At 37.3% G+C, this 7,797-nt stretch overlaps 2 pseudogenes; both read left to right on the plus strand.

Annotated features, from left to right (window-relative positions):
* Positions 1–296: 296 nt before the first annotated feature.
* On the plus strand, positions 297–4,267 carry LOC148732577 (uncharacterized; annotated as a pseudogene).
* An 82-nt stretch (positions 4,268–4,349) lies between these two features.
* The window catches only part of LOC111321029 (uncharacterized), a 6,469-nt pseudogene continuing 3,021 nt past the window's right edge, over positions 4,350–7,797 (plus strand).

The following is a 7,797-nucleotide window of genomic DNA, read 5'->3' on the forward strand; positions in this document are numbered from 1 at the left end:
TCAAAAAACCTCGTCCAAATCAGCTAACATTAACTTATGCTCAATAATCAAGTTTGTCTCTTTATGGGAAAAACACCACTACACAGAGCACATGGTCAGTTGTTCAAGAAAATTGTAGTTGTTCCAAATAAGTTGTGGATTAAAGAGCACGGTGAGTGAGTTGTGATGTATTTCTCTTGTATCCTTGATGGGCAAATACTTAAGGATATTGATGATAAAAATTTTGCTTATAATTTGATTTAATTTTAGCTTAATATTGAATAAGTTTAGAAATAACTGTTAAGCTGCACACAGTCATGACAGATTCTCAAGTAAGTTGACTCTTATGTGCTATTTTATCAAATGCAACCCTATTCATCTCTGCAAATTTCATCAAGGCCAAAGGTAGTTTGTTTTTAGATGAAGACAATGTTCCTTTGTGAGTTTTTCTGCTCTTTTATGTACTTTAAGTTTTGCAAACATTCAACAACATAGTTTAGAATTAATTAACAAGCTAGATTAGATAACTTAGGACAGTCAACTTACAGTGCATGTAAGAACACCATAACTTCTGAATAGGATGTGCTGTTAGCACTATACTTCCACAAAAAACACAGGTATACGAATTCTAGTTCAATTTCAGTTCCAGGCAGCCCAGGGAATGTAAATCTAATATGCAGTCCTCTGGCAATCTGACCTGCTCTATACTACATAAATGTACAATAGGGCTGTTCCTCTTTGTCTGTTGGATGTTGTTAAGGCAATGGACACTTCACTACCCAAATACCAAACAGCCTACCATGAAGGACAAAGTTGAAAAGATCCAAGAGACCCTTAGAAAATCATTGAGCAGATAGAGACAGTAATTATTCTCCAGCAGAGAAGCATCAAGCAGTTGATCTTATGCTGAACAGAATACAGCCCTTTGGTGCTGACAATATCCTTACCCTCCAGTGTAATGCAACCACATCAAAGAATAAGTCCATTTTTGCAGCTCAATTAATAAGGCACATGTTCCAGTCCTACCAGCTTTAAAGCTTCAACATTCCTAGAGTCAGTAACAAGAGGCCCCCAACTCCAAAAAAAAATTGAGAAGATAAAAGAACTTGTCTTTCAGTATTTTCTAACCCAGTTGATGGGAAAATTATTATAAAATTTTGCATAGTTAATCCAAGAAAAAAGATTTAGCTTTGCATTGAAATTTTCCCATCATTATGCAAAATTAAAAAACACTCCTCTGGCAGAAGATCTGATAGGGCCACTCTCCCAAGAGTTGTTTTTTAGGTAAATGGCATTCCTTATGATTTTCATTCTCATAAAAGGTGTTGGAATGAGGCTTTCCATTCCCCAACCAGGCTTTTATATATTATTTATTTAATAATCTTTTTCTTGTTTAAAATAACATTGAGTCTGTATACATATATTACTAGGTTACTTGTTACTGCAGCAGCGCCATAGTAAGGATACGAGCATTTGTGGTCAGCGGTTACATCCCTTTTTTGTGAACTCGTGCTTGTTGCCGCCTCGTTTTTGTTATGACATGTCAGTTAGATACATGTAATCCTTTGCCCATCCATGTATTTTAAGGCAACAAAGTTGTTATCTCAAGAAGAGTTGTTACTTCTGAGCCAGATCCCAAGATTAAAACATCATGAGCCACAAGTAAACAGAAGTTTAAATATTTGAAAAGGCTGGTTGCTATGGAGTGACGTCATAAACAGACTAAGTGTCTATTATCGCCTTAAAAGCTTGTTTTGGTAATTGCTCACACTAATCTGAGTAATTGCTTGATTTTGTACAATATCTCTACTCCTGCTGGGCACGATGAAGCCTGTTCTTTTTTAGGGGCTGGATCGGCCTATCGACATTTCAAGATTGGATTTCGTATTATATGTGTTGGCAAAAGCGGGAAAGTTTAGTTTCCCGCGGTCAAGAGCAGTTAAGGATTCCTTCGAACTTCGAAGGGTTGAACTGTTGCACTCTCCTTCTACAGATGAGGCAAGGCAATGGTTTGTTTTAAATTTCAAGACATGTGGTGTAAGGAGTCAGGAAGTTTTTCTCACGTAGCCTGTTAGTGGCACATTTTCCAAGTGAGTTTTGCATGGTCCAGCTTTCGGATTTGAGAAATGGCGGGAGCTTGGATGGCCGATATGTTCACAACAATGAAGTGGCCATCTCCTCTCTATTTGGAGTTGTTTCTGCCATCCTCTGACAGAAATTCAAAGAAGGAGAATTGACGAAACACAGTTGGTTGATCAATAAAATAAATTCGCTAAAAATCGGAACGGAGACTTCTACAACTCTACCAAGCGATGAGTCTCGCAAGGAGCTGAAAGCTGCTCGTGATGCTTCCCCAGCCACCAAAATTTAAAACAATCAACTAAAAACCAACCTCGATCAAGCGCGGAGTCAGCTAGTATCCCTATCAGAAGAATTTTAAAAAATCAGCCACGTAAGACAAACATCAGAGTTAAAAACAAAATTCAGGGGAAGGAGGAGAAAGTCGTCAAGGATGTGAGGACATCGATCAGCGATGTTTGCAACAGATTTCAGGTCAATCTCACGGATGTAATCGCAGGTCAGGTCCACAGTCCTGAGGTGGGGTAAATGCTGAGCCACATCACTGAGGAAATTAGAAGTAACAGCAGCAGCCCACTCCAAGCGTTGGAAACAATGCTGGGGGACAGTAGCCCTCAGTTTTTCCAATCCCTCAGAGTACCAGACTAGACCCTGCTGTATTTCAAACTGCAATCGAGGATTCCGGATGAAGCATGGCAAACGTTACTTAGCATTTCCAAGCTAGGATGAACCAGCGCAAGTCACAACATTTATATTTTAGTAAGATTGGAAAATGTGTATTTGCTGTCTTATATTTTGTTGTGAATGTTGGTTAGGTGGTGTATCGGAACTCATTTCTGCTTGGCTGGAAAATTACCTTATACCATTAAACTTCTTAATAATGTACATCAAAAAAGTACTCAGCTCTGATCGGCTAAGATTAATGCAGTTTTCATGTAATTCAGTTCAGAAGAGGCTTAATTTAATTAGTGCATAGAAAGTAACAAACCAAATATCCTGATCGGTCAATAATCAAAGAAACTCACAGAATTAGTTAACTCACTGAACAATTCCTGCAACTGTTTGGCTGGAATTTGATCAATAACTTTGGTCACTAAAGGCAATTTCACTATTGTTAATCCACAAATATGTTTACTTCTCAGGGTCAACAGAACGCAGGTTTTTGGAGAACATTTATGAGATTGTGATGCGCTCACTGCCATTACAAAATCTCAAGTTTTTTTTTAAGAACAAAGATGTTGCTGAGACATATCTGTTGAACCAAGTTACATTTTGTGAGGAAATAGTTCAGGTACACTCAAGTGCTTGAAAAGACTACCTGCTACAGAGGACTTAAGTATACATATTGGGTAGCTAGCAGTATAACATTTGAATTATTACATTGAATTGTGTGCATTAATTGTAGTATAACACAGTCAACATTGTTTAATTTTAAAGAAATCCATTTTCTTGAAGTTTAATCCTGTAATAATATTCTTTTGTTTAGTGTTGCCTGATCACTATTTAATTATTCTATATCAATATTATTTCATATCTTAATATAGGGAAATGTTGTTTAACCTTTCTGGTTCACCTGGCTGAAGTCCTGGCATTCAGTGTAATGCCTGAGCACTTCTGGGATATATAACATACTTAGCTTTTCATTGATGGTTAATATAGGGAAGTGTTTTTTATCCTTTCTGGTTCACCCAGGTTGAAGTCCTGGCATTCAGTGTAATGCCTGAGCGCTTCTGGGATATATAACATACTTAGCTTTTCATTAAATGGTCAATATAGGGAGGTGTTGTATATCCTTTCTGGTTCAACCAGGTTGAAGTCCTGGCATTTAAGTGTAATGCCTGAGCACTTCTAGGATATATAACATACTTAGCTTTTCATTAAATGGTCAATATAAGAAAGTGTTGTATATCCTTTCTGGTTCACCCAGGTTGAAGTCCTGGCATTTAAGTGTAATGCCTGAGCACTTCTGGGATAAATAACATACTTAGTTTTTCATTAAATGGTCAATATAGTGAAGTGTTGTATATCCTCTCTGGTTCACCCAGGTTGAAGTCCTGGTATTTGAGTGTAATGCCTGAGCGCTTCTAGGATATATAACATACTTAGCTTTTCATTAAATGGTCAATATAGGGAAATGTTGTACATCCTTTTTCTAGTTCCAGTGTTTTCTCTAAGAATAACATTTTTAAGTTCAAGTAAACACAGGCAGTAACAGTAAACAACAAAAACTGGAACGTCTCTTAAAGAAGAAACACAAATTTGTATCGTCGCTCGGAATGTTCTGAAAGGTCCTTTAAGTTCCGTTCAGGTATTAAAATCCCTTTCGGTATTCATATTCTGTGATTTTTTTCCCTTTTGAAGAGGCTGTCGGGACTTTAGAGTTTTTCACTTATCTATTGCAGAGCGACAGGAAAAAATGGTCGTTTGAGACTGGATAAAAATTTGAAAAACAGCTTCATTTACTGCTAGAGGTCACCCTGCAAACCGCTACAGGAAGAGAACGTCAAAACACAAAATGCTGCAAAAAAGATAGTAAATAAAACAAGGCAAAACAACAGCTGAGACATCTCTTTGCGTAGCTAGATCATGAAATTTCCGATACATCGTTTTTGTAGGACGTGAGCACAAGATGACGACTGATTTCTCGACAAACTGGGCAATATGAGATCATATGGAGGGTGAAACAATGCGCACAGCCTCAAGTAATCGATATACCCTATTTCCTCAAATAGGTGCCCATTCCCATCGGCCATCCAAACTTGTAGCTCTGAATCAGGCGCAACATAGGAACCCTTTCTTTTCTACCTTTCATAACATTTTAAACTTGGACCACCTTAGATGAATAAGTTAGGAGAGATTATAGCTCAGAGAATTATTACGCCGGTGCATTATCTTCCTTTTTTATTTGACTGGTTTCGCAAGCGGTGCAAGATGCAGCGAATTCTGTGAGCTGATTGGCTGTTAGCCCTTCCTTTCATTTTAGTTTTTAGCAGTGGCCAGAATCGCAGCCATTTTGTCCTGCAGTCAAGCTCTCACTCAGCTATCAACGCTTGGCTCGTGTTTGAGTCCTTGTACTAGGTCAATAACACATAACTAGATCTATTACTGAGCTACATGATAATTTCCAAAACGACCCTGATGCACAACGTTAGACTTTACAGTTGGTTTTTGGCAAAAGTTAACGTTCCACCCCTCTCAAGGAATATTTAAGAAAATAAAAATTCAAGGACTTTTTAAAAATGTATTGAATTTCTCTGAAATTAACAGACTTGCAAAACAGTACAAACCTTGTTAAGTTCTTGGGCGGTTTAACCCTGTTCGTGGTCTCCACCTGTTTACACTCATTTCCCCTTCATCACCTTTTGCATTTTTCAACTACACATTGCACCGCCTAATAATTCTCCACTTTGTAAACTTTGTCAGCTTGTTCAACATCTGCTAGGTTGATTTGAAAAATATAATTACTACCCTCGGTCCCTGTTTAATCACAATTTTAGTCATTGTTGCCCAGGAGGTAATACAAAAAGATTTTTAACACCAGTGCCTGAGTCACATCGTTTCTCTAATGTATGAAATCTCTTGCAGCTATCTCGAGGATTCCGGAACCGAAATAGATCATCTGAAAAGCCAGTGACAAAGGATCCTATGAGTAATGTATGGATATGGTTAAAAAGAAAAACTGGAACAGTGTGTCAACTGTTAATGCAACATAAAATATCAGTGAGGAAGAGCCGCCATGTACATTGTGGACTCTGCGTTTAACAGCAAAAGAAAATATACATTGTATTATTCCGCCGAGTTCATTCCCAATAACTGGTATCATGATGCTCAAAAATTACAGCACCGAGCGTCAGCCGTAAAAGATTTTAAACACAACAGTGGAGCAGTAACGGAAATAAATCGTCAGTTCAGGACTATTGTCTCCGATCCAAAAACAAAAATGGGGTAAAATTGATTAGAAAACAAAACACTCAGGCTGCAAGTTAAATGTCGTAGTAAATAAGCGTCACCGCCTGCTAGTATTAATGAAGTCAACTATATATGCAAGCATTGACTAAGTTTCTTCAACGCAACAACACACGCCGGGCAAGTGCTTTGTCTCATCACTATTTTTAAGCGCCAACTATGTACACTATTTTTGGATACTGTTCCTTTAATTACCTTTTCACGCCATAGGATAAAGACATGATAGAGTAAAAGTTTACGCCTCTATCAGATTAGGAGCAAAATACGATCACAGATTTTACTCAAGCAAGCTATAGGTATCCAGCAGATAATGCGAACTAAAAGTAGGGATTCTCTGCTGGATACCCAGGTTTTTTCGGTTGCTAACAGTGCGAGACTCGTTATGTTCTCTTCTTGCAAATAACAACAAAACTCCTTCGGATGCAAGTTGACTTTCGAGGGCAGCCACATTACTTCTAAAAACAATTCTAGAACACAAAATCAGCTGCAGTTAAGTACACACTCTACAGACATAAGAGAAATTTGACCAACAGAACAAAGTTTGGTATTAGGCCAAAGCAAGGCTTATAGCAGCTGCAATACGTGAACTTGGAATGAAAGAAATCTCAAGTAACTCTAGAGGTGAATTTGCCATGACAGACCTTCCTTAAGCACACACAATGATCCAGAGGGAATATGTGGGTGAAATTGCCACCTGCATTGTAGATCCTTAGTTAATTCAAAGAGAAAATGTCGAGGAACTATTTAACAACCTCTTGGTTGCAGAAGTTGCTCAGGAAGAATAGACCAAACTGCAAAACTGAGGATGGCCAGCACATTTTTGTTTCTCCGTGTTGCGGTAAGACATATGCATTATGGAGAAATTGAATGTTTATAATAAGCATGATGGTCTACCATCCATAAGTCTTATATTCACATCAACAGAGATTAACCTTCCCAAACTGATGATATTTGATACCACTATCATGTAAGTGCTCAAATCAGGGTCAAACAAGGCAGTTCAAGCCTTAAAAAATCTAAGGGGTGAATAATAATAATAACAAAACCAAGGTAAAGAGGGTCTTTTCATCACTCCATGTTTGCAGATCTTAAATGTAAAAGCCAAAGTGATCTCAAACATACAGCTACTTTAGGTACTGTGGGCTTTTCCATACCACTAGCACGCTTCAAAAGACATTTCCATGTAATCAAATTTGTTTGTGTCAAACTACAGGTACTGTAATGCTCTTCAAACCACAGAATAAAATTCATTTCTGAGAAGTTATTTCATTCCTTTCATGTTTGCAAATCACCTTCAATTACAAAACCAAAGTTATCTAAAGAGGGTGGCCACATGTACTCAAAGTTGGGATTCAAGTATCAGGGACAATATCTAAAAGAAAATAATTCCCATATCAATTGGTTTCTTTTCTTAATTAATATCTAACTTTTAAAAAATGTGTTGCATTTTTCAACAGCTCTTCCACCTCTTGAAATAATCATCTTCCAAAAGCTTTAGTTCTCTTAAATATTACTCACTTTAATCTACCTAAAAATTGCTATTACTAGTTATTGTTGAATTGAATCACCTGTTGTAAATAAAACATGTTAAATTTCACTCTCTGAATCTCATTTCAATCTAATGAACTCTTGGAAGATCTCACAGAGCTCAATACTAGTTAAGATTTTAAAAATTTAAAAATCTGGATAGTTCTTTCTGAGAGTTGTGTCATCCTTATTCCCAGTTTAACCCTTTCAAGCACCACTTCTTAACACCCTCTTACAAATCCACAC

Source organism: Stylophora pistillata, chromosome 4, assembly GCF_964205215.1.
Source record: "Stylophora pistillata chromosome 4, jaStyPist1.2, whole genome shotgun sequence".
Classification (NCBI taxonomy): domain Eukaryota; kingdom Metazoa; phylum Cnidaria; class Anthozoa; order Scleractinia; family Pocilloporidae; genus Stylophora; species Stylophora pistillata.